This window comes from Struthio camelus, chromosome 1 (assembly GCF_040807025.1).
Source record: "Struthio camelus isolate bStrCam1 chromosome 1, bStrCam1.hap1, whole genome shotgun sequence".
NCBI lineage: Eukaryota > Metazoa > Chordata > Aves > Struthioniformes > Struthionidae > Struthio > Struthio camelus.
The window spans coordinates 60368153-60394567 of record NC_090942.1 but is presented as its reverse complement, the minus strand read 5'-3'; positions in this window follow the sequence as shown (position 1 = coordinate 60394567).

Here is a 26415-nt window from a genome sequence, read left to right as displayed (position 1 = left end):
CCCTTGTTCAGTGTAAAATGAAGACTGCAAGGCTCTCAGAGAGACGAGTGATAGACGCCAGTCAAGTACAACGGATAGACAGACATTACTGACACAGAAACAGTGCTGGAGAAGGAAGCTGAGACTGTATGGCCTAGCTCCCAAATAGAGAGACATCAATAGAAAGAGCAAATGTGAAGTGAAATCCAAATGTGATAAAGCATTTGGCATTCTTTTGACATGCAGGCTTTAAAAAATGCGTATATCGCAATTCAAGGAAAATCAAGTTAAAGATCTCACAACCTTCAGCTTTTTCAGAACACATTTACAGAGTGGAACTGAATGAACACAATCAAAGCACAGAGCGCTTAGCACAGGAACAACCAAGTTAGGCTTTTATTAGTCTGTAGAAATGTGAAATGTGTAAGAAAACACTACAGAAAAATTAGCACTTTAACCTCCACAGCTCACCTGAAAAACTCTAGTTGTATTATTAATAAAATTGATTGAAACTAGGTCAGTAGCATGAGCAGAAAAAATCAAATCAATAAGATAAGATCAATAATAATAGGATTTCCTTGAACTCTGCATTCATACAGGTCTGAATGTAGAAAGTTGAAGATCAGTGCAACCATCTCTAAAATTTCTAGAAATTTTTTTAGGTAACTGCAAAGAAAACAGAAAGGAAACAACATTAGTGTGTGATAATAACACTTTGCAAAATAGATCTAACACTTTTGATTTGATCTGGCCCTGGTTACTGCTTACAGGCAAAAAGCATAGTAGAAATATAAGAACTAAATGGAGCTTCTGGATTCAGAAATCATCAAGATCAAGGTCAGCAAACCATTGCCTGTGGCCCTGAATATGGAATTGTGTAGTCTGAGCACAGGCATTAGCTGAAACAGGTTTTCTGGGTTGGTGCCTGCCGTCTTTCAAAGCATTATGCCTTAGGCTGGTGAAGCTGATGAGGGTGGATAGGTCGCTTTCAAAAGTTTGTGATATGGGCCACTACAGGGACTTTAACGAGATCATGATTTAATTCCCACTGTCTACATTGCAAGACTGACTCCAGTGCTAAGTGGAGCTACCTGAGCCAGCTTTGAACTCATTAAACTTGGTGTTAGAAACGACCTTTCCAAAGAAACGTGCAGCTTAGTGGTTGCTGATTTAGACAGTCACAGCCAAGCAATGAGATTCTGGATGCCTGATACCCCAAGATATTTAGGTGCCTTATTTCCATTGACTTCAATGGGAATAAGGTACCTACAAATGGACAGGACTCTCTCTTCCTGCTGCTGTGTGATGTGGAAAAAAAGCAAGAGGGATTTGGCAATGATGGCCTCAGAATACTTTTCTGCACCCTATATCCCTAAAACTATTAAGGAGCCTGCTGAGACTCTACCCTGTGACAGAGCGTTTCTGGGGCTGCCCTGCCTTCCTAGGCAGGAATCATGGAAAACAGAGAAAAGCTGAAGTGCACAGTGAGTTATTCTCACTCCTAAAGTAGGCCTGGCATTTAGGCTGGCAAAAATCCTCTGTGTGAGTTCTGAGGATCCTTGTTAGAAAGTGTGCTTGGACACCAGAGACCTGGAAGGTCAAAGCAATGAAATCATTCTGTGCAGGCAAGAACTGGGCTGTGTGTCCCAGGCTTATCTCGGGATGTTACATAGCCAGATATAGCCCTGGGCTGCAAAGTCTAATTTGGGATCTAAAGTCTTTGATATCTTAAATATGACTGTGTATTCCAACAGGCATTGGGATGCTGGAAGAGATGCACCTTCCCGCTTGGCCTCTGATGTCATACCACTGCCAAGGCGTTATCTTGTGTTTATTTTCTTATGTAAGCCTTTTCTCCTATTAGCAATATGTCTCTCACCACACCTGGCCCTTGCGCTGGCTATGTGTCTTGGATAGTAAAAGTCACTCACGAATGTTAGTATCCTATCTTCTAAAGCTCACTGTGACGTGTCCTAAGAGCCAACGTGTGCAGTATGTGCCAAGCTTTACTGCCTGCTTAAAAATCACCTGGGGTAAATCTAATCAGAATGGAAGATCTTATCTTCAAATACATTAAAATATTTAAATGCAACCATAGCTGCTAAATCTCAAAATTTTCTGAAATAATTGATGTCAATCTAGTGAAAAGATTTACATAGACTTTGTTTTAGGGAAGAGGACCATAAGCTTTTGAAGAACTACAAAGTGCTACAAAGCAATGGGCTCTTGAGAAGGCATGCACACACATGCACATGACTGTGCACATACTCTAACCAGACCTACTCAACCAAAAAAAATAAAATTTTTGAAAAGCTTTGAGAAGTTTACTGTTGGAGATGGTATAGCAGGTCATGAACGGAATGCAAAACAGAAGGCCCACAATAGAATTTTAATTACTTTTAAAAATCTGTTTCTGACTGATGCAAGAGGCCCAACTCACATCCACTGCTCAGCTACACTCCCACAAGCTGAAAGCCAAGTACTCTGAAACCAAGATGAAAACGGAAGCTGTGAAGGCTATTTACCTTAACTAGCCTTTCTAATTTCCATAATTCTTCTGCTGAAATGAGGACTGACCCTTGACTCTTCCTTTACCAGGATTCAGAGTTATTAACTGTGCAATTAAAGTAGTTACAGAGGGCCATTTGAAATGGAGATTCCTTTGAATTATTGCTAATAAAAATATTGAGGAGCTCTATTAGCTTTGATCTCTTATCACCTAGTACACAGAGCTCACTCTCCCTCTTTCTCTTTCTCCAAGCATGGCTGCTCCCAGCATCTTTGTGGGTAATCAGACATGTCACACCTCCACAGAGGTAAATTGAGTTTATTTAAAAAGGAAAATTAAATTAAGCCCATTTAAGAATTAATTGTAACTGCCTTGGGTTAATTTATCATATTGTCCTATTGTTGGTGCATCCGGACAAAATATCAGATGACTCAGTTTGGGGGTGTTGGGGGAGTAGCATATGCACATACACATAAAGAAGAAGCAGTAACTTCTTGCAGGGACATTATTTGTTCTTATGAAGTTATTATTCTCCTGAAATAATAAAATGTCTTACATCAGCTGATCCTTTTAACAGCAGAATCTGTCGTTTTATTTATGGAATGAAGAAACCACATTGTGTCTATGTCAGCATTAAAGGCTTTAGACATTGCACGCCTGACAAACTTTTGTACACTTACATAAAGTGGTCAACATTCCTAAGCCAGGAAGTTAACCATCTCCAGTAAAAATAAAAATCATCAAGGAATAGGTTATAATAAGGAGACTAAAAAGAAACAATTTCCCATCAAAAGTGCTTTAAAGGTAAAAAACTGATTTTTCACAAAACAGATGATGCAAAAGCAAAATATTTTATCCTCAGAATGGCATCACTGTCTAGATCACGGCCAGGATCTTCATGACACACTTTCTAATGATGGAGGGAAAAGTATTACACCATGGGGAAATGTAACATTACTCACAGAAAGTTTAACTATATCACTGCAGATCAAAATATTTGGCGAAATAATGAGAAAATAAAGTCAACCAACATTTCTTATTGTGGGAATCCTTGAAAAATGAACATCAGGACCACTGCTTTAATAAGAATTATGTGTGTTTAACGTATCACAGTTTGGAAACCCAGAATCTTGACAGGAAAAATAACATGGTCCCTTACATTAAACACATTTTCCAGTCTAATCCCACGTTTGACCTAGTTTATATGGCCTTAAGCAAGTCACCTTGCCAGCTATCAACCTTCCACACCTGAAAAACAGATTTGATGCTTTTGAAGTGACATCACAAGCATGAATTGAATACTGTGTCCCTGGCATGCTGAAGACATTAGTGCTATATAAATACAGAACACCGTGCGAGATACTAATGCTTCTCTGTGAACTGCAACGCAACCCCCTTTCTCAACCTCTTGTATCCATAAGCATCTCAATCAGAAGAGGGATTTCAGGATGCTGGTAACAGCTCTGTATTTAGAACCGTATGCTACAGAGTAGTGCCTTAGAAGGACTGTCTGAATTACAGCTGAAGCGCAATCCCCATCACTTCTAGGTGTCTGAAGTGCTAGAATATGTTGCATACCGGGAGTGAGTGGTAGAATCTCAACAAAGAGCTTTTCTGTGATTAGTGAGGCTATAATAGAATAAAGAAGCCTTTACTGATGACAGACAATAGCCAGATTCTCTTGTTCTAGGAAGCAGATAAGTATCTCTTGTTCTCAAACAGGAAAATGACTCTTTAGCTGGACTCTTTAGTGTGGGAATAATAGTCTACAGCAATGATAAATAGGGAAAAGGTTCTATGGAGTGCCTTCAAAATTCTCTGCAATCCAAGTGAAATTATGATATAAAGCTTGGGAAAGAGAGACAGGAAGGGGCTACTGGAAAGAGAGGAAAGAATAAGATGGAAACAAATATTAGAGGTCAGTTTGTAAGCATCTTGTTCATGTATTCCCACCTATTGCTAATGTACTATTCTTTAGTGGTTGAGTGTGGCAATGCCTGCATGGCTCACTCTTGGAAAATGGACTCTGGGTGTCTGTATATGAGATTAGAAATTCTGGACTAATTGTAAAAATGTATTTAGAAATCTATCAGTGCGCAATAACATTTTGCAAGTGTTTAGTCTCGTGGTTTATCTGTTGCATTGCTGATAATATATCTTGAATATATATTTCACTGATTGGCAGTTAACTACCTGCCATTAATAAACCAATAAACCTTCGAGCCTGATCTGATTTAAACAATGTGAACTGAGCAATTTTTCCCTGCTAGAGCTGATATCTTTTGATTGGGACATTTATATTCAGAAAAATATAATCTGTGCAGACCACTAAATCAGGGTCAGTCCTTGTAAAGTTTTTTTCTTAAAAGAAAACCAGTCAGTTAAATCTGAACAAACTGAACCACAAAAAGAATGGAGTGAACTTCTAATTAACGTTTGGGGCTGTGTAGGTACATTTATCCAAATTAAAAGGAAAATTATAAAGTTTGCTTTGAATTTCACTGAGCTAGACTTGAATGTGACTGTGACAATTTAGCTTTGGATAGAGTCCCAGAGAAGAGTCAAAACTGAATTAGGGACTTATACCTGTTTAAAAGGGATTTGATGTCACCCTTGGAAGAAGAGAAACAGAACTGGCCTCTCCAGTTACCTGAAATGGATGAAGATACATATCTATCTGTGTGACTTAGGAACTTCAGACCAAACTTCTTGACATTATCGAAATAATGCAGTACCAGACCGACAGAGTTAATGAGTATTCCCCTTTAAGATACTGACTGTATTATATTCTTCATTCTCTGCCACACCAGGTCATATGTGATGTTGATCTTGACCAAGGAAAATAAGTAGAAAAGATGGATTAAATTAGAAGGGGCTAATGATACAACTCATCTTGAGATCGGTTCAGATCAGCTGAGGGGACTGGATCAGCATTTTTTGACCAGAGGCAATCAGGATATCTGTTAGAAGAAGGTAATTAGACATCCTAGAATCATGAGTTGCCCAGCTGGAAGCTAATGAGTTATGGAGCCCAAACAAAGGAGAAAGAGAGCCTAATTAGGCTAAATAGGAATTCCTACAGGAACAGGGAAATGTCAAGGAGCAGAGAGAAAAAACCTCTTCCAGTGCTTTTTAACCAAAAGAAAAAAGATTATCTTTGTAGTGTAATCTTTCTATTTTTACTGCAAAATTGAAATCACCCTCTCTCTCTCTCTTTCCCTCATCTTCTGTTGTCCAAGTCAGTTCTCTCTTCTTTTCTGTGAAAAGGGTCTTTTGGTAGTTTTCCACTTGGGTAACATCACGTGTTATCATGGAGGCTTATTGCACAGGGAAGGGAACCAGAAGGGAACTGGCTATGCACTGTTGGTGGGGAATGACTCTCCTTAAACGCACAGATCTGAACTGAAGCAGCCTCATAGTAAATTGTGAAAGACATCCTGTTTGGAACTATAATTCTGCTTCCACATTTTGTATTCTCTCAGACTCCTTCCACACTCCCTCCTTCACTCTTTACAATGTAAATCTAGACAGCTCTGAAACTTGGGGGAAGTTTAATTTGGATACAAATGGCTTGAAAATGAGAGCTCTGCACCTGAGCAAATCTTCAAGACGTGTTGACTTTTTGATCTGGCTGGGTGTCCAAAGTTACCTTTAGTCCATGCATATATTTTGATAAAGAAGTCTACTTTAAAGCAAAAGCTTCACTCTTTGGAAATCAACACACCTATTCTGTAGGTGAGATTGTGGCATTCTGCACATTACAGCAAGTCTTACCATGACACATGCATAGGCAGAGGATCAGAGAGCAATCTAGGTCGGAAGGTGCTCTTAGAGGTTGTCTAATCCACCATCCCGCTCCAGGCAGGGCTAATGTCCAAGCTAGAGCAAGCCAGATCAGACATAAAACGTAAAGGAGTGCTTCCACTTTCCACTTCCCCAGAGCTGTGCATGCATTTCTTACATCACCAGTGCAGTGCTGTGGCTGCTGCCCTGGTTTGCAATCCCATGCCACCGTAGGCTGACATAAAACAGGCTGTGGTGCTGCAACTAGGGAAAGCCTGGGCTGGCACTCATTCAGGCCTGGGCACAGACCCCCCTCTCCGGTCATTCGACTGAGCATAGTATCTTCTCACATGCTGGCAATGAAGGTGGTCTAGAAGTCTGGACAGAAAGACTTCTGGATCATTTTGCAGGTCCCAAACCCAGATGACACACACTCAGTTTTCCCACCCCTGCATATGCAAGAGCTCTGCTGAGTCTGATGGCAAAGACGTATTTGCAATAATGTCTAGACAGATAAATAAATCAGGTATCAATATCTCACTGAAAAGAAAGTAGATTCTTCCTTTGCCACATTCATTCTCCTTGCTAAAGAGTGGGAGAGAGCTTGAAGTTTTCACTGAAACACAATTAACAGCACAGACAAAAAGCAAAATGACAAGGCTTGCATGTGAGAGAAGACAAATCACAATCCTTTCTCAGATTTGACTTTGCTAGAAATAGAGACATCAGGCAGCTCCCAAAGCAAGAGAATTTTATGGTGTATATTCATTTACAGAGGAAAGTCTTCAAGTATTATTGGTGATAAAGGGGAAAAAAAAGACATACCAGAGAAAGAACGGGCTGAGAGAGAAAGTATTGTGATATCCATTATCTCTTGGGGCAAGAAGAGGACGGATAGAGTAATAGGGAGAAGAGAGAACTAAGATCATACTTTTCTGGCATGTAAAACCCATAATGGCAGCCTATCTTTGCCTTAGACAGGACAGACCGACAGACCAAAGGTCTGTTGTGTGGGCTTGAAGCTATCTCTTCAGTGTTTGCCCCCACCAGAGGACACACTTGTCAGGGATAGTTTCACAGTTACCTTGAGGCTGTTTCAAAATTCCTAGCTTCTGTTCAGCCAGCTCAGAGCTGCAAGAGAGATGATTGCATCTCCTAGGCCTAGGACATCACATAAAGGAAGACAGGATGTGCCACTACTTTCCGTTTTACAGAGGGGAATTGAAACAAAAAGAGTCAATAGGTTTCCCACGGTCTTTGGTAGATTTGGGCTCTCAGCCCATCCTCCAGAATTACCAGTACAATGACTTAATTTCAGGATAAACCTTGTTATCCATCTACTTGGTAGGACAGTGTAAAGGCAGTGGTACCTTTGCACTTTGTCCTAATCAGCAGGACTTTCTATCTGCATTTGTAGGGAAGACTTGCAATATAAGAGCTAAATAGTAGCTGGACTACTAGTTAGGAAGGTTAGCAAGAGTGGTGTGCATCTCTTGATGGAGTCAGGGAAGACATTTGGTTTGCCTTGTGAATTTGAAAACTTAGCAGACTGTTCTTCCTTATGGGGAGGCTGGTGATAGCAGCTTGAAAGACTAATGTGATTTCTTTCCTGAAGTGGGGAGGAGTAGAATGCAGAACTAAGGATGATGGCAAGCAACTTTTCAACAGGGTAGCATAATATTCTTGTTCTTTGTTCGGTGTTTTTCTTTTTCCTCCCTGTTCCCTTGTACTGCCCCGCTCAACTGCTGACGCTCACTTCCTATGGCTGTTAGAGAGAATTCATCTAGTCATTGCTCTTTGCATGGCACCTCATGCGTGTCAGTAACTCCATTTCCTTGCTGACCAAATCCAAACTCCGAACTGGCAAAGTTCATGGGCTGAAGCCAAGGCCTGCTTTGCTTGCTCCTCAGCCTGCCAGATCTGCTTGCTCTCTTGCCTTCACACTTCTGTGAGCTGTCATCAGTGTTTCTTGGATGCACCTGCTTGCTGTGTGTACAAACCTGTCAATCACACTGACATGGCTCAGTCATAACACCTGTTGGGGTTTCCAAATAGCAAGGAAACCAGCCACCAGCAGCAGAGAGAAGAAACGTCAACCTGGCAGTGGGCTGCTGGAAATAGCACGTGAGAAGGAATCGAGTCAAAGCAGAGCTCAGGGACAGATGACACTGCAGTCTGAACTACAAAGCTGCTCCTACATGCATCCAGCAGCTGCCAGCTGTCTGCTGCGGGGACCACCTATCTCCTTGGGCTTATAAACTCACATTTGCCCTCATCACCAGTCTGCTAAGTGACTCTTTGAAAACTGCTTCCTAGCAATCGCTGCCTCAAACTAAGCAAGGTCTCTAGATGGCATTTGCCAGATGGGAACATCATGCAAATCAACCTTCACCACCCATGGATGAAGCAGCATTGAAATTAACTTGCTAAATATCAGTGGTGCAGATAAATGCCATTCATATTCTACTCTTCTGCCTGCTTAATTTAAATGCAAAGATGCATTTCCACTGTATTTTCAATGCCAAAAGCTAACACAGATAGGCTAAATGCAGACCTGGATGATTTGGGGCAGCTTAGCTGACTTCTGTAGAGCTATAGCTATAGATTTTTCTGTATGAAGAGGATTTTCCCTGCTGATCATCATCATCAGATATAAGCATGCTTAGAACCACATACGAAACTCCTTTACGTTGAAGAAGTTTTTTCTTCCCAAATATGGCATAGAGGGAAAAAGAAAGAAAGAAAAAGAGAGGAGATGCTATAGGGAGATGGAGATTAAATGAGGGAGGAAGGGAAATAAGTATGTAAGTTGTGAAATACTAGAGCCCATTTTCTCAATTTTAAGCTATTCTGGTCCTATTGCAGGCAGGATAAAAGGTAAAAGCAAAGGAAGCATCACCTACTAGATTTACAATAGGACTCTGGCAATTATTGTGTCGGTATGCATTCAAAATAACGGCAGTTAGCAAACATTGAGGTAAATCCCAGGGTTCATGTTTAAAGAAAAACACGAAACTGCACACGTTTCACATGGCACTCTGTCTCCCTCTCCTGGTGTGCCTTTCATATTATTTCTAATTAGAGAAACTCATAGGCCAGCCAGTTCTATACTGCAAAGGATCCACCACTTCTAACGCAGTTTCCCTTGAAGGGCCAGAAGGACATGGGACTGAGCCTCAGATAGCAGCAGCAGCCTTAGCAGCTTAGGCTAAATGACCGAGATGTTATCCTCGGCTGCAGTAAATCCAGCAGCAGCTCGCACACGCAACTGAACTGCTGCTGGAGGTGTGCTGAGCAGCACCTAGAGCCCTTCGGATTGCATGGAACAAGCCTTTCCTTTTTTCTTGAAACCTACAGATGTCTTATTCTTCCTGCCCAGCTACAATCATATCCATGTTCTCTACTCCTTAAGAACAAGGCAAGAATGTGATTTTGTATAGCTTTTCTACCTTTTCAAATGAAAGACAACAAATTTAGCAATATACAAGTTTTTTTCTGTTATTTTTCCTACCTTTCCCTTTCTCAGCTTTCCTTTCCCCTGCTTTTTTGTTTCTGAGGCTAAGCCCTTTCTTTCATCTTCAATGTCCTGACAAGGATCTAAAGTAAAAGCACAGTCAGTGAGCTGGAGCTGTACAGTATATAGGATCTGTAGGACAGAGCTGGACTTCTTTATCTACTCGTTCTTTTACAAGGTTTTTATCAAGGTATTAAATTCATAGGTAAGCTAGTAACTCTGCTAAGCTGAAGATGTAAGCTAGATAAGCTAGATCCTTTTTTTTTTTTTTTTGGTCACGTTTTTTTGAAGTGTGCAGACTTCCCAAATCACCACAAACTCCCCATCAGAGTTATTATACACTTTTCCTTGAGTGGTCCTTCTTACAGAAACTAACTCAGGAACAACTTATACATATTTTGGAAAAGGCTTGGTGAATCTTTGAATCTTTATGTTCCACATTCGTGATCAGGGATAAAGGTATTGAGCCAAAGTCATTTAAGGATTTTGAATATTTTCTTCTTTTCTCTGTTGAAAATATAAGCCTAACCTATGCAAAGAGTAGCAACATTTTGCCACTCAAGTCATGTGAATACTAAACTGCAAGAGGTTTCTCTTTGTCTTAGCTGGAAAAGCTATCATTGGGGGGTAAAACCTACAAGGATTTGAGACTCCTGCGAAGGGATATTCACACAGTGCTCTACCCATCTGCCCCTGGAGATGCCAACCCGAGTTCCAGTTGGAGGACAGCCAGCCACATGCTAAACGCAGAGAGCCTGTGGTGTTATCTCAGAATTGCACTGAGCATAAAATGACGTAGAAGGGTTTATTTGCTGAAATTAACAATACTGTGTGCAATCTTAGTACTGCTCTTGATCTACTGGCTGCATTCAAGGAAACTGACTGCTCCCAGCTGTGCTGGACAGTGTCTGGGAGGTGAGGAAATATGCACTTCAGCAGTCTCCACAATAGTATCACGTAGGATTTCTCTTCTCCCCTCTGCTACCTCTGTGTTTTACATTTCCTTCTCCTCAAGCCCTAGAAGATGGCACAAAGACCTTGAAAACATATCCTGGTATATGTAGAAGAGAAGATTAAGACTCAAGATATAAAACACATCAGAAAGGCTCCAAATTGTGGCATCTGAATCCTTCCTTGCCAGGGCTCAAAGTAATTATCAGAAAACAACCCTCAGATCCGATTTTTATTGCTATCTGACGACACTGACAGCTAATGCTAACGCCCCTGGAAATGGGTAAGTGCATGAGAGGGCAAGGGGCTGTTCCTGTGGGCAGAACAGCCAATTCCCCAGGAGATTTCAGGAAGCAAGCAGGCCTGCTAAGGTGCCAAACAAGCAATGAGCTGGGTGTCTCGCCCATTGGGCGAGGACTGCACAGTTCTTTCAACAGCATTTCCAGAGTGGTTTATCAGGCGACTTTGAAAGAACTATTGCTCTGTTCGTCTTTTACCACTTTTTTTTTAAGCCACAGATCGCTACTTTTGTTTTTCTCTGAGCTTTACACCAGCTGATCTGGTTTAGAATAGTTTTGTCAGGTTATCTTAATTCCGATTGCCAGGACTACTTTTGCTATTGCTGGCCTGTGATTTCAGGTACCACCCCCTTTCTGACATTAAGTTGCCCATGCTATGCTAGTCTTTTCTCTTTCCTGTATGTACCACTATTTCTGAAGCTCCCCAGCATTCAAGTCCCAGCTACAGTTCTTCTCCAGATACCTCTGTCAGTAGGTATCTACACCTTTTGCTATTCTAGTCCTGTAGTCTCTGCTAAGCAAAGATTGCTGATTGTGCCAAATCATTTTGTGGTTTGCACTAGTGCAGCACAAAGAAATTTTTGATACTTTAACTGAAAAGAACTAATGAAAATACTAATAGGAGGGAATAATTTCAAGCAAACAAAAAACCTATGTGCTTGCCAAAAGGTATCCTTGTTTTCTTCCCTCCATCCCGAAATAAAACATTAAATAACTGTGATTGATTAATCCAAGCAAAAACCTTTTTAGGTAACAGTAAAAATGAAAACGGGGGAAAAAATGTTTGACTGTATTTGATCTCAAAGCAGACTTCAAAATAAAAAAAAAAACTCCTTTTTTAAAAAATGTTGCAGTAAAGCAACTCCATTTTGCCCCCTTATATATTTTTTTGAATTTATGTTTTCGATGAAACTGTCTGCAAATCCAACCTGAATTTGAAAATGGCTTGGGTTATTCCCAAAATGCATTTTCACTTAGCAGATACTGATTCATTTAAAAAAAAAAATGTATGGCTCCGACTGCATAAAGAGAGGTTTAGGGGAGACCACCAAACTGATCTTCACTTCTGCGAAAAATCTTTCCTTAGATTCTTGGCCTCTAGAGTCAGTACACTTCTCTGAGCCTTCTTTGCTACTCTGACTGAAGTGGCTGCTCCTGGATAAAAGGAAAAGGGAAGGACAAGTCTTGTGGTGTATTGGATGTTCTTGCTGCACTTCTTATAGTACATTCCCTTTTGTGTTGAAGGCTAAGCTCTGTTCTTAAGGTTCCTTGCTGCTGCTGTTTTCACAGCCCATTGGCTTCTTTTGTCTGGGTCAGCATTAAATAGTAAAAAAGTGTGCAGTGCCCTTTGTTAAAGGATAAAAGAGAAATAAACCCTCCGGTATCAGGTATCATGAAAAAACAGTAGTGGTAAGATAACAAATTTCAGCTCAAATGTTTCTTGCTCGTAGCGGATTTCTTGCACGAGGATCTCATTTTAGCCGCAGAGGCATATACTTACAGAGGCCCAAAGATTATATAAGAGTTTGAGGATTTGGTAAAAAAAAATCAGGATCTACACAAAGGTGCAAGGATGATGACTAAGGAATGGGATTGGGAAGAAAGTGCTTCTGTCCACAGTGCTAGTATTGGGAAAGCTACACCCTGGAAGGCAAGAGAAAACTAATTTCCTGCCATTCACATGTGAATTAACTGTGAGAGCTAGTATTATGATTTATTGTGTGTGTCGTACTGGTAAAGAAAGGCTCCGGTGTCAGCAAGCAATGACAGGTGTACTGCAAGTGGAGATTTGGGAGATTTTGTCTTGGTGTTTGCCCAGATAAAGAGAGGCAGAGAGAATGCAACTACATCCTGATTCCACCGTTTGAAATTGAAGCACTGAAAGGTGTAGTGAACTGCCATACGCAGGGCTGGGAATTGAACCCATATTGCTTAGTCGCAAAACTCCTTGAGTTAGGCACAAGAGCATGCCTCTTTCTTAAGTATCCTAATGGGGTATTTCCTTAAATTTGTCAGTGCACACAACGGTATAGGCGCTGTTGTGTGTAGATGTTCTGAAAAATACCTTTACGTGAAGCTAAAACAAGGAAGTTTCTCTTTTTATGTGAAATAATCCCTAGCCCTCTAAATCCCTGATATAGCTTTAGTTAGGAACCCTAATACTGCAGGTAATTCTGTGTAGCAACAACCAGTAGGTAGGTGTTTAGTGGATGAACCCAGGGAAGTTATCGTATGTAATAGTCACAATCAAATCTCCCTTAACTGAAGCAGGAACTGATATCGTAGATGAAACCCATAATCCATCTAATTTGCTAAACTGCTGGACAGAATGAATTGACGCAATTCCAGAATAATTGGCTGCTGAACTGTTCCCATTTAACTGTAATGTGGAGGAAAAAAAATCCCAAATCTTGTAATGAAAACCATTTCTCTGCCCTTTCAGGGGTGAGGGGAGCATAAGGTGAAATATACATATGAAACACCCTGATTTTTGTTTTGCATCTCCAAAGCCCTGTTTGCAAGGAGTTACAAAACAGAAACATGACCTTTTCAACCCATCTTTTGGCAGAATTAAATTGACGCTATCCAGAGCAACTGTCAAACCCAGAAGAGACTGATTAACTGACAAAAAGATAGAAAACTGTAGTAGACCGAAACACTCAACAGCAAAACTAAGCTATGATGTAAAGAGGAGTTTAAATAGAATAGTTGGTCTTTGTAACACTGATTTATTATCTGTTGTTGCATATGTTTAAGAGCTTGCAAATTCTCTATGCTCATAATCAGTATAGTATGTGTGTGTGTATATATATATATATATAAAATATATACACACACATATACATATATATATAAAATATATATATATATTATATTATATTTTTTTATATATGTATATGTATTTTTATTGATTGACAAGCTGTTGAAATTACATATATAGCCCTGGAAGTCATGTTTAGATATAGTTACCAAATCTAAATCCAGAAGAAGGAGGGAATACCAAGTACATCTAGCCTTGCATAAAACCCATTAGTTGTGATAATTGGATAAGCTGCCATTTCAGTGTGCTGATGTTGGTGCAGAAAGGCTGACACTAACTTTTCTCTGCTTAATTTTCCTCATCAATAAATGGGAGCTATCTTGGCTCATCTATCCCTCAGCATAGCGCAGTGGTTACATAGGTTAATATTCATAACAAATTCAAGGAATATACAGTATAAAAAGCCCAGGACTGGAAGCTCTGCTCTTTGTTGTGTGCCCATATGACAGGCAGAAGCATTAGTCCTGATACACGGCTGGGTTAATAAGCATTGTGACCACATAAAAATTAAGTCATAATGATATATCAGCCACATACGTCACCACATGCTTAAAATTCATTTGCTTCAGCCTACACTTAAGTGCTTTGCTGAACTGAAGCCATGAGTACTAATGGCTAATCTTAATGTGAAAATGCCAGAGGAGAGTGGTCTTAAAAAAAGAAAATCAAACTGTTCCTGGGAATGATAAACAAACATATATAAACTGAGCCACAGAAACAGTTACAATAATGCTGCAAGTGCAGTGCAGATAAAGAATAAGAAATTATAGCCTATTTCACTGGTGCAGCTCCATTTAACTTCAGTAGTTATGAACTTATTCTCAGTGGGTATTAGCCTTGATATTTGGGACCCCCACCCAACGGGTAAGCATGATTCAGGACCCATGAGATCTCAGATACCCCCCTGCTGAGAGTAATAACACAAATCCTTCTCTGAGCCAAATACAGTGAGCAGAGCTGCTGTGGCTGGGCACAGAGCGACTGCTTTGAACTTCCAGTCACAAATCTAGGAATCCAACATGGACAGTCGGGAATAACTGAGTGGAGGCCCAGGGAGGTGAGCCTGGCTGCACCTCAAGGATAAATAGATGTTGTGATAGATGTAAATCACATTATCATTTCACTTTGCATTAAATGCTGCTCTGCCTAAGTGTGAGGACATAAAGGGGGATGCAGAGTTACTGTTCTGGACATAAAAAGCAAGAAAGCAGAAGTCAGCCACAGCTGAAAAGGTCAGCAGTACAGTCTTGATTTTTTCACATTGCAGGCACAGAGTTAAAAGAGACTGCCTAGGCTAAAACAGTCTTCCAAATATGTGAGCAGAAGGACTAAGTAACTTTAAGTTCTAGATAGTACTTTATTGCTAATATTCATTTTGTACCAACTCCTCCTTCCTTCTTTTTCTCTTCTCCATCCTTTCTTTTTTTTTGTCTCTTCATCAACACTAGGAACTCAAAGAGGAGTTACTACTTCTTCTGAAAATGAATATAGAATAGAGAGGAGATCAGACAGAAATAAAAGAGCTTCTTAACCCTTATTAAAATCCCCTAGTCCTGAGCTTATTCATTGTTCCAGTCTGAAAATTGGTTGCAATATTTAAATGAAGCAAAATCAAAAACATAATAGAGATGACTGAAGTCTGTTCAGGAACTGAGGGATAATCTGTAGAGTGAGATTTTGATGGTGACCAAACCTGTAAGAAAATGAAAAGACTGAAAGGCTCATAGCAAGTTGCTAATTACATCCTATTTACAAAATGTCTCCTTCACAGGCTCACAAAGAGATGGTGGGAAAAAAGCAAGTAATTATTATTTTAGATTGAATCCACAGAAAAATAACACACCTTACCGTAGTGCTTCTGTTGGACCAGGACAGGAATGTGTAGCCAGAGCACTGAATACCTAACCAGGTTGCTAATAGCAGACAAGCACAGTACAGTATCTATATTTAATAGATGCAGTAATATTCTGTAAAATGACCTTATCCTTGCACTACAGCATGCTTAAAATCATTAACATGCTGTAAGCTGTAGAGTACCTTGCATTAAACTGCTTGCTATCTAAGTGGGCAAACAAAGGGCGAGGGAGAAAACACCAAAACTGGAAACTGTAAAAGGTCACAAAAGTCTGCGATATCTCCTGAGAATGTGGCCAAAGGCCTACACCTTAAAACACATTGCTTTGCCTGCCTGCTTGCTTGTTGAAACAAGTCGTCGGAGGTGAGATCTGAGGCGTCCTTGTCTTTAAAACTCTGTCCCCATCGGGTCTGGAACAGGCAGGGTGGATGACATCCAATTATAGAACCAGAATGTAAAACCAAATATTGAGAAGGAGTGGGTATGCAGGGAGATTATAGAACTTGTTCACAAGTTCTGTGTAAAACAGTCTTATTTTAAAATCAGAACATTGCTAGGTACAGAAAAGCTCTTTTAAAGAATTTTTAGGGTTATCAAAAATTAATCAGTGATAATTTTCCTTTCCAGCTAGCAGTGCAGTTGAATTTGTGTTAACAAGGCAGTTAGCTTTCCATATGGAAGGATATAGACCATGGGCTCATCCATAATTTACAAAACTTATGCAAAATGTACATTTTCCCCCTCCAATTAATAATAGCATATAGAGAATATGTGATTTCTCCAAGATGGCTGGCCGAAGCGTTGTTCCCTTGTTTACAAATTATCCAACATTTATACTAATAAAACATTTTCAATGTATTGTACTTTCATGTATCTTATACCATGACCCTACACAGAAATCTCAGAAAATACTCCAAGTCAGAGATAGCTGCTCGATGCAGAGCTCTGTCTCTGTCACACATGGGAGGCATTGATACTACATTGGTGGCAGGTCTGCATTGTCTTCTCACTCAGATTCCACCTTCCAGATGTCCTCGATTCTATCTATCCATTTTTTGTCATTTACATACCTTTCAATATTGTTTGCTGAGTTTTTAACTTCCGTGGAAACAGTCTTTCCTACTTATTACATGCTATATATCAGGTTGTCCTTTCACATCTTTCCCCATCTTTTTCTTTTTAAGATTTCTTTTCTGGTATTTCTTTTCCCTGCTCCTTCTCTCATATTTTCCCTCCTCTCCTTTGCTTCTAATTTATATGCCTTTATATTCCCGCACTCTTTGTGGCCTCTGAATAATTTGTGATATAATCTTTCCTTCCTTTCTTCTTTTCTTTCAATCTGCTTCTATTCCATTTTGTTTTCTCCTTTTCCTTCATTTCCTTGTATCCTCCTGTCACTGAAATGTTTCTCCTTTTTCTCCTTAGCTCCTTCCTTTGAGGATTTTTACTTTGCCCTTTCCCAGCCACATCACACGCAGATGTCCCTTCTCCTTTATTTCTCTTCCCACATTTCTGTGAAGTCCCAACCATTCATGTCCCTTAACCTCACCTCCAGCTTTTGGAAAGGGAGAGAGCTGTCTAAATTCAGTTATGGATTAGAATGAAGCCGTTTCTTAGTAGAAGGATGTGGGAGTCGAGAGAATATCCTCTTAGCACAGTGAGGCACTAATGAACTCTGTTCATGGAGAGGTGCTCTGGGCTTCTTGGGGAAAGCCTTGCACATCCAGAACCAGTCTGCCAAGGAGGGCTGATGTGCAGTGCTGCAGACAAAATTTTAAGTTACCAGAACGCTAAGATCCTGTGCATCACAGGGTCATCCTCTTCCTTTTATTAACAGTAACGGATTAGCGTACATGCCCTGGGGCATGTGAACATTATAGACCTTGTAATTTTATCTTAATTTTAGAAAATTTTAGTCCTCTCTGTTTCTTCACCTTTACATATAAGGGCTTGAGTCTTATTCATGGAAAGGCACTTTAAGAGCACTCGTACAGTGGTTATGGGATCTTATTGTAAATGACAGTCACTATCATTAATGTCTAATCAGAGCTGAATCGTCTTTCTGCAATTTCATCCTACAGCCAGGGCACTACAGGTTATTTTACACTGTATACAATGACATTTCACTGTATCCTTTTAGAACATGCTGTTCTTCACAGACCATTTTTGAGCATACCTACATTATAGGAAAAAGGAGCCAGTAATATACGTTTTGCTTTCTTTGTACACCATGCAGTATTTTAGAGAGCTCTCTCCTACCATACCTCACTTTTCTCCTAACCAGATTAATGGTTCTGATTCTTTTACATTTTGTCCCTATTTGAAATATTCCCATGCGGTTCTAATCATTTTCACTTGCCCTTCTCAGCATTTTTCCAATCTCTCTCATGGCCTCTTTGAGCTGAGGTGACCAAAAGTAAATGTAGTATTCAAAGTGAGGACAGGCTGTACAATGGGTTTTATACAATGGCATTATATCATTTTGTCCATGCTATTCACCATCTCCTTTCCCATACAGCCAAACGTCTTATTTGTTGCCTCTGCATGTAGAGCAGATGTCTTCACTGAATGATCCATAATGACGCCTAGAACTCTTTCCCTAAGAAATAACAGCTAATTCTGAATTCATCAGTACGTATCGGTAGCTGAAATTGTTCCTTCCAGTGTTCATTACCTTGCACTTGTCTATAATGAATCTAATCTGCCCTTGTGTTGCTCAATTTTCTAGTCTGATAGGTCTTTTTGGAATCATTGCTCATCTCATCTTCACTAAACAATTTTGTTCCAATAGATAATACTGCAGTTTGCTTTGGCCAGCCTTTCTTCCTAATATTTAATATTAACGCAGTGGGATTGATTCATTGTCCATATTGCTGGGTTAAAGTCTCATGTGAAGGCTTGTTTAGAGGTGGTGTGCGAAGTAAAAACACCTGTAAAAACACCTTTTCTGCCATCCTGGAATGCAAAGGAATGACTATAGCCACATGAAGGGGTGCAGCTGTATCAGGAAGTGTAATTATGGGGCAACACTCTAATTCATTTCTTCTCTTAACTGAGCTGCTCCTAGGGTACGCACAGGGAATTCAGAGCAGCATAGCCCTGGATGACAGCAGTAGAGCAGCTCTGCATCCCAGGGCAAATCTCCCTTCCCACTCCGGGTGGTGAGGGTTGGAGAGCATGCTGTAGTTACAGCAGTTCTCATTACTCATTGTTTTGCCATTGCGTAATGGTATTGATAATCCAGTGTTTCTTGTTTGCTTCTGTAGTTTTTCACCCACAGTAGAGTTCTGTCCTATCAATTGTGACATTACTCTTCCTGAAGATCAAAACAGACCAACAAACCCTTATAAGAGCTTCACCCCCAATGCCATGATTATACCTTTCCCATATGGTTAGCTGTAAAAACAGGACAAGAACGTGCAGCGATGAACTGAACCTACGGAACTGAAATGAAGAGGCCCCTTCATGAAGCAGGTGTGAGGCAAGGCTGGACCTCATTGCCAGTACCTGTCCTACCACCCCGACGGAGCAGGGCACCAGGAGCACCTGGGGTAGCCCCAGTTCATGGTGCCAGGCACCGCTGCGGGTCGGGGTTGGGATGGGGGTCAGGGGCTGGGGGCCTGTGGCCGGACGGGGGCAGGGCCATGGTGCGGCTGGATCCGGCACTGCTGTGGCGTTGTGGGGCAATGACTGATGGCTCTGGGCTGAGTTAAAGAGGGGGCCTGGGGCTGGGTGGGGGTTGGGAGGCCGGGGAGGTGGGCAGAGACTGGGAGGGCTGTCGGTGCCTGCAGGGCCCTGACTTGGCAGACGTTTACTCCCTTCATAGCTTAGCTGATTCATGACTCCAAAACAGCTATTTATGACTCCTTTGTAGTTCCATAAAACGGGGCGTGGATGTAGTTTAGTCTCTGAGGAAGCTTATATTCAAAACAGAGTTTACAATGAGATGTAAATACTCCAAAAAAATCTCCCCCAAACTTGTGCATCATTACATCCAGATAGACAATGACTGAGGAAGACATCACATCAGTTTGTCACTCCTGGACAGATTATCAATTCAAGGCTGATGGAGCTAAAGATAGGTGCTTTTACTGTGTGAGATAAAGTACTAGACGGATTAATGATGTGGCTGCTTTAGCCGCTATACAAGTCTCTGTAGCCTAACCACTAGAACGAGACACAAAGCTTATTGTCTGGGTGGAGGTTTCGATATAATTACAGCCTATAACTTGAATGTATCCACACAGAGGGTAGGGCTGGACAGGATTGTATCTACCTGTAAGATTACTAAATCACAGAAAAGAAAAAGGAGGTGATTTTATAGCAGAGATCATTTCTGATGCTAGGCGCTCTTACACTGTGGGACAACTGTGGCAGAGGAAATGTTGAGACTGGTCACTTGGGACATTTAAAAGTCAGCTAACCAAAACCTCAGCAAATGCACAGTGAGGAAGATTCCAAGGCTAGATAGACAATGGAGTGAATAACAGGAGTTTTCAATACAATATTTCTATGAAATTATAGCTTGCATTGCACAGCAGGAGAAGGCGTTACAGATTCTCTACATACAGAATAAATCTTTCAGTTTTGTTATGCATTCAAAGAACAAACTAAATTCTAACAGGACATCACCATACTGTATCCATAACATATAACTAAGCCTGTATAAACAACATGCAGAGTCATGTTCATAATGAAACAGAACAATAGCCTGTCACTTACACTAAATTGGCCTTGCTGCCAGCCAGAATGACATATTTTGCCATTACATTAGACATTTTTACTTGTAAATCCAAAAGAAATAAAAAGAAAGATCTCCTGGTGAACTATTAGTTACAGATGGGCTTAAAATACTCTTTATCACAGAACGTATAAGGCAAAACTCTGCCCTGGGATATGTGTGCAAGTCTCCTGTTGTCTTTGGAGTGACTTGCATGGATATATCCAAGGACAATAATTAGACTGTTATTATTTGCTCAGAGAAATAAGCCAGGTGATAGAAGAAGGCCTTTCTTAATGGTTTAATCTATACTGCCACCTCAAGCCACATATATTTTCAAATTTAACCTAAAATCTTTTTTTGCATGCAATCAGCCGGACAAAATACTGTTTCAAGTCTCATTCATTAACAGATTCTTCAGGGTCTTGATATTGCACCCTTTTTTTTTTTTTGCGGGGGGGGGGGGGGTTAGTATCAGTATTGTTTCAGAGAGTACCAAGCAACTTTTTGACTGACTGGAGAACCAAAAAAGACAAAGGAAACAAAGAGAGAAAGAAAGAAACAAAGAAATAGAGAAAGGGAAAAAAAAGAAAGCTAGAAAGAGATAAAGAGAGAGAAAGAAAGAGAAAGAGAAAGAAAGAGGAAGAAAGGAAGGAAGGGAGAAAGAAAGAAAGAAAAATCAAGAAAGAAAAAGCAAGAGAAAATGCAAGTGAAAGGAAAAGGAAAAAGAAAAGAGAAAGAAGGGCAGGAGAGAGGGAAGGAAGGGAGGAAGGAAGAGAAAAGGAAAACGGGGGGAAAAGGGGAAAAAGGGGTAAGAGAGAAGAGGAGAGGAGAAGGAAAAAAGAGAAGAAAGAGACAGATGTATCCACTGAGGTTTGCAGAGCTGAAATGGAATTGGGATTCTTCTCTTATTTGCATCAGTACAAGTCAGGAATGACTCTTGCAGTCACATACATGTAACAGAAACAGAAAGGATCCTTTTTCTGCATGGTTTCTGTGTTCATTCCAGGGAGGAAGCATCCCACTTCCTACTTGAAAACTACGTGAAGTAGGCAACTTACTAAGATGTTCAAATATGAATTAAAAACAGACCCTTAACTGTAGGTATTGCATCTTGGAAAATGCAAGTGCTTTTAAAGGAATTTCTGATCCCTAACTGAACAAGCTTAACTCTTGGAATCCAGGACTGTGTTTTCAGAAGTGAGTAGTGATGGCATATGTCCAGTGTAAGACATCCTAAAGCATTTTTGAGGAGAAGCTGAGCATTAGCCATTTGAAAAACTGGACCATTTGGAACATCTTAAATTGGGCACACAAAATGGTTTTTGACTCTGTAAATTTATTCTTGAATTCCTGATGCATACATGCTTGAAGTCTGTGCTTTTAAGAATTTGCTACAACAACTTAAAATCTGTTAATGTTTAGCAACATCTCTTCTAGTAAAAGCGCTTATGGCGTATCTGTAAAAAAATCCATTTGATATTCCTAATAATAATAATAATAGATCACCATTTAATTATTTGGAAGCGAATTTGGGTAAGATCTTTTGAAATTTTTTTTTGTTGTTTTGCTTGGCTGTGCTGAGCAAGGCTCAAAGCAGGTTCTGGTAATCTAGAGGTGATTGCTGCTTCAGGATCTGGCCAAGTGTCTTTCAGAATGAACTGTAAGACTGCCATTGCCACAGTACACTAAAATCTCTACGACAACAACAGTATCAGTCATTACTTTTCCTATCATGTATAAGATAAAATACTGTTCATCTGTAAAATTCTGGGTAATAGCAATATAGACTTTGACCTTTATCAGGGAATTTCTCCTTGCTGAAGTCTTGATCTTGGTTCCACGTGATGCATTTCATTGGAGTATTCCTAAACAGTCATCAGAAGTTATCACTCCAATGATTCCTCTGAGCACGTGTGAGACAGCTGCACTTCTGCTACTAGCTCTGTCCTGTGCTTTAATTGCTGCATTTCCTTCACATGTGATTTTCTTCTATATGGAATTGTCATCAGTATTCATTTTTCCTTGCCATCTTCCAGTTGGAATTATTTTTTGCCTATTATGTAATGTCCTATTGCATACAAAAGTTTCTGATAGCAGTTGCAAGAAAGCTGCATTGGAATATAAACTAGTTTCTAATTACTTTTCATGAAACATGTCTAAATTACTGCAGAATATTTCTTTACAGTGCAACCTACTTAGGTTCTAGTTCTATGAGGATTTATATATGCATAATATATACTGGGTGAACTGAAGTTCTGCAGTTAAAAATGAAACCCCTCTAAAGTATTTTGAGAAGGGCACTCAGAAAGAGAATGCCCTTCAAATCATTATTATTCATCTTTTTTCTTCTTTAACAGAAGATCTGGTTCCTGAAGAATAGCTTAAGTATTTGCTTAACTCCACTTAAGTTTCTGTCAGACTTGGCCCTACTGTATGAAGTAAAGAAACCAGAGAAAGACATGGTATTAGTCTCAAGTAATGATATAAAGTAGCACATGAAAAATAGAAATATATACTGTTGGCAGCAGAAGCAAAGAGTGTTCTCCTAATTACCTATGGAATATCAAGTCTGACAAGTAAAGGTATTACTTAGGTGTTCATTGGCAGAATGTGGGAAAAAGATAGAACTCACATGTAAAGAGCTGTGGAAACCTCCTGCAGCAGCTTCCTACATCTCTGTCCTCAAATATGAGCTTCTTATCTTGTTATAGATCATCAGGTCCTGTTTCATTTGTTAAAAAGCTGATGCCAGGCGCTGCACAGTAGAAGCCATTTACAGTACATGTAAGTCCAAATGGACCTGTAACCCTAGTGAAGATGCTACATCTTCTGGACTTCACTATACCTGATTTATACATGAAAAGCCTTAACCCTAGCTTCACCAGCTCATGGGTTTAGCTGTGGAAACCCGCAGTTTAGTCTGATATATGTTGGCTAAGACAACATCCCTCATATACCCTCTTAGCCCAGTGCTAAGCATGCCTATGATGTGATGTGAAATGCTCCCATTCTGTTTTCCTGTGTCCTGCTAGTTCAGAACACATAAGTGAGGGTAAGTTGCAAAGCTGCAGGGAAGCAGGATCTGTGGGAGCAGGCCTGTGGACTGGATGGGCGACATGGGAGAGTCACATCACTGTAAATGCTGATCTGATTCGCAAATACAGCAAAGCTTCTGTTCTGCCTTGGGTTCACTGCCTTGTCAGGGAAGCATGCAATTTCCATTCCCTCTGAGGATATGGTTGCAGAAAGGGCCTTAGGGCAATTGGCAGTTCATCTCTTGTTCTGTTTTTCACTTCTGAGTAAATAGAATATCAAAAATAGAAGACAGAGATCTCCCATTTAAGTAGCCAAAATATGACATACGGCAGAATATGAAAATCAAAAAGTAATATGTCTATTAACTTTTTAGCAACATTCCCTTTTTGATTTCCCTCTTTTTTTGTTGTGATGCTCTAGCAAAATCATTAATTCTCCCACAGGCTTCTGACTTCTAATGTTCTTTTTTGGTCAACAAAAAAATCCTCTCTTTTTATTAGTTTTTCAAGGCATGCATATTACACAGGTCAGAATGAATGATGGAAGCATATGTATAGGCATTAAATGGAAAAGCTTCAGTAGGCCCTAGCATTGTGTGACTTCAAGCACTGTGTTAGCTGAATAGTCCTGTCTTGATTGCTGGCTGAAGGTGGTTCTCGAGCATCAGGGAAGTGAGAGCATGAGTATAGTAAGGGATTCCCAATTTAAGAATATTGAGAATTTTAAAACCATTTAACTGTTTGAAGCTATTTCATCTCCTCATATCAGCCTCTTGAATTTTGCAATTACTTCATTTCACCCCCACTTTTTTGTGAACTAAGAGCTAATGAAAAGGAAAGACTTTCCTCAGGCTGCCTCTAAGGTTACCATCTCCCCATCCCCCATTTCTGCTGAAGTGTCCATGAAGCTCAACCTGAACCGTTGGAGTTTATAGCTTGATCCTTCAAAGGTGGACTGGTTTGCCTTAAAATGTCAGGCTGTAGGCTGTGTCTGTAAATGACAGAAGAAGCTCAGCTGTCCGTATATCCAGCTGAAGGCAGAAACTATGGCAACCCTTCAAGTGTCAGTCACCCCACTCTTATGGCAAAGCTCAGAGTTTCTCAGCTTTTCCTTTTGTGGAGAGAAGCTGGAAAATGTAATTTCAGTATACTCAAAAGATTCAAAAGGTGTCAAAAACAAATCAGGATTTATAAGGTAACCATGTCATTTGGGGAGATGTGGTGCATTATGCAATTCAATGCTAGCAATTCAAGGCTAGCTGGAGTAGAATCAGTTATAGCAGACAGAAGTTGCATCTGAAACTCCTGTTGACTCCTTTCAAACGCACAGAAGAAGATATTATTTCTGGTTTGCAGTCTGGTTGCGCAGGTTTCTGGCTGTGGTATGCACCTCACAGGACTCTGTGTAGGCGGGGTCACTTTTTCCTTTGGGTGGTCAAGAAGTCCTAACATGTGCCATTTTCTTGGGGCTCTGCTCACTGTTTTATGAACTACTTTACAGTACTTGGTTTTCTGGTAGGCAGGGATCCTTTCCCATAGCAAAAAAGCAGAAAGAAAGTTCTTCATAAAACCAGGGTGTAATGTTTCCGAAGAAATCACAGACAAAGATTAGGCTGGTAGCTAGGGGAGCTGATGCTCCAGGCCAGTAGCATGGGGAAAAGGAGAAGGTTTTACTTGCAAGATACTGAGTTGACTCTGCTGCTTTGTACTCACACTAATGGTTAAGCATGGGAAATATGCCATGCAGGCAATGTTGTGGGTTCATATGCAGCATGAAATGCAAGAGGTAGGTGCTGGGGAATGTCAGGCTGGCTCTACGCCAACCCTTGGGGCTCTCACACACACTGCGCAGGCCAGCAGTGAAATCTGTGAAGGCAGTGCTAAGGGAGGCTCTTCTGCCAGTGACAGCAAAGTCCTTGGGCTCACTTTTCTACTGTCTCAGCATGGTGGTTATAAGCCACTTGTACACTTTGTTTCTGGTTCAAACAGCTCCTGGCTTCAATTAGAGCAGCCTCCAGGGCAGAAGGAACTGCTCTGCCTCCCTCCACATCGACAGGCACACCACCATCTCTTAGCTCCTGATACATTTCCTGTGCAGAGGCAGTCATGACTGTGAGTGGTACAGCACTAGCTATGGCTGTGGGAAACCTCAGCTGCCACTTCAAGAGGAGTTTTTCAGGGACTTCTTTATTTTAAATCTGAGCACTAAGCTATAAATGGGGAGAGGGAGGAATAAAGCTAAACATGACTGCCATCAATGCACATTGCTTAGCATAAGAGAGGGAGCCAGGGAGAACACCTTCAATCTTGGAAAATTAAAACTCTTAGAATAAGGGTAATTTCATGGAGGGAAAACCTAATTTATTTTACTCTCTATTGAGAGGAGTAAAATTGTATTGCACAGCTGTCTGATCAGTAATGGACTGGTGGCCATTATACACTGTACAGCTTATGGGATAGGAAATGAAAAGGTACTTTCTTTCTCTTCAGGTTTAGGAAAGTAGTTATGAAACAAGTTAACAAGAGTGAGCCAGATCCTTCACTGACATAAATCGCATGTCCTCTAGAAAGATATGCATCAGCAGAATGCTAGATACCTCAAAAACTAAAAGAAGTCGCAAGGATGTGTATCTTCTATAGGATAACACTTGAACATAGAAAAATATAATTAATTTAATCTACAAAATTGGAAATATATTTGAGATACTTTTGTTAGAAATCTGTTTTTTAAGCTATTGAGGAATTATGAGTTTTCTTCACCAGTCATAAAGCCTGATTTGAGGCTTGAGTCTTTAAGGAAATGTGATTGAAATCTTTGTCCATCAGTCTCTTTGTCTGCCTGACCCTCTTGAACGAGCTGGCTGATCCAACCAGAGTCAGCAAAGAGGTAGAAGATCTTGAAGCTGTAAAGGTCTGACCAGTTTCACAAAAATTGGCAGCTGCGTA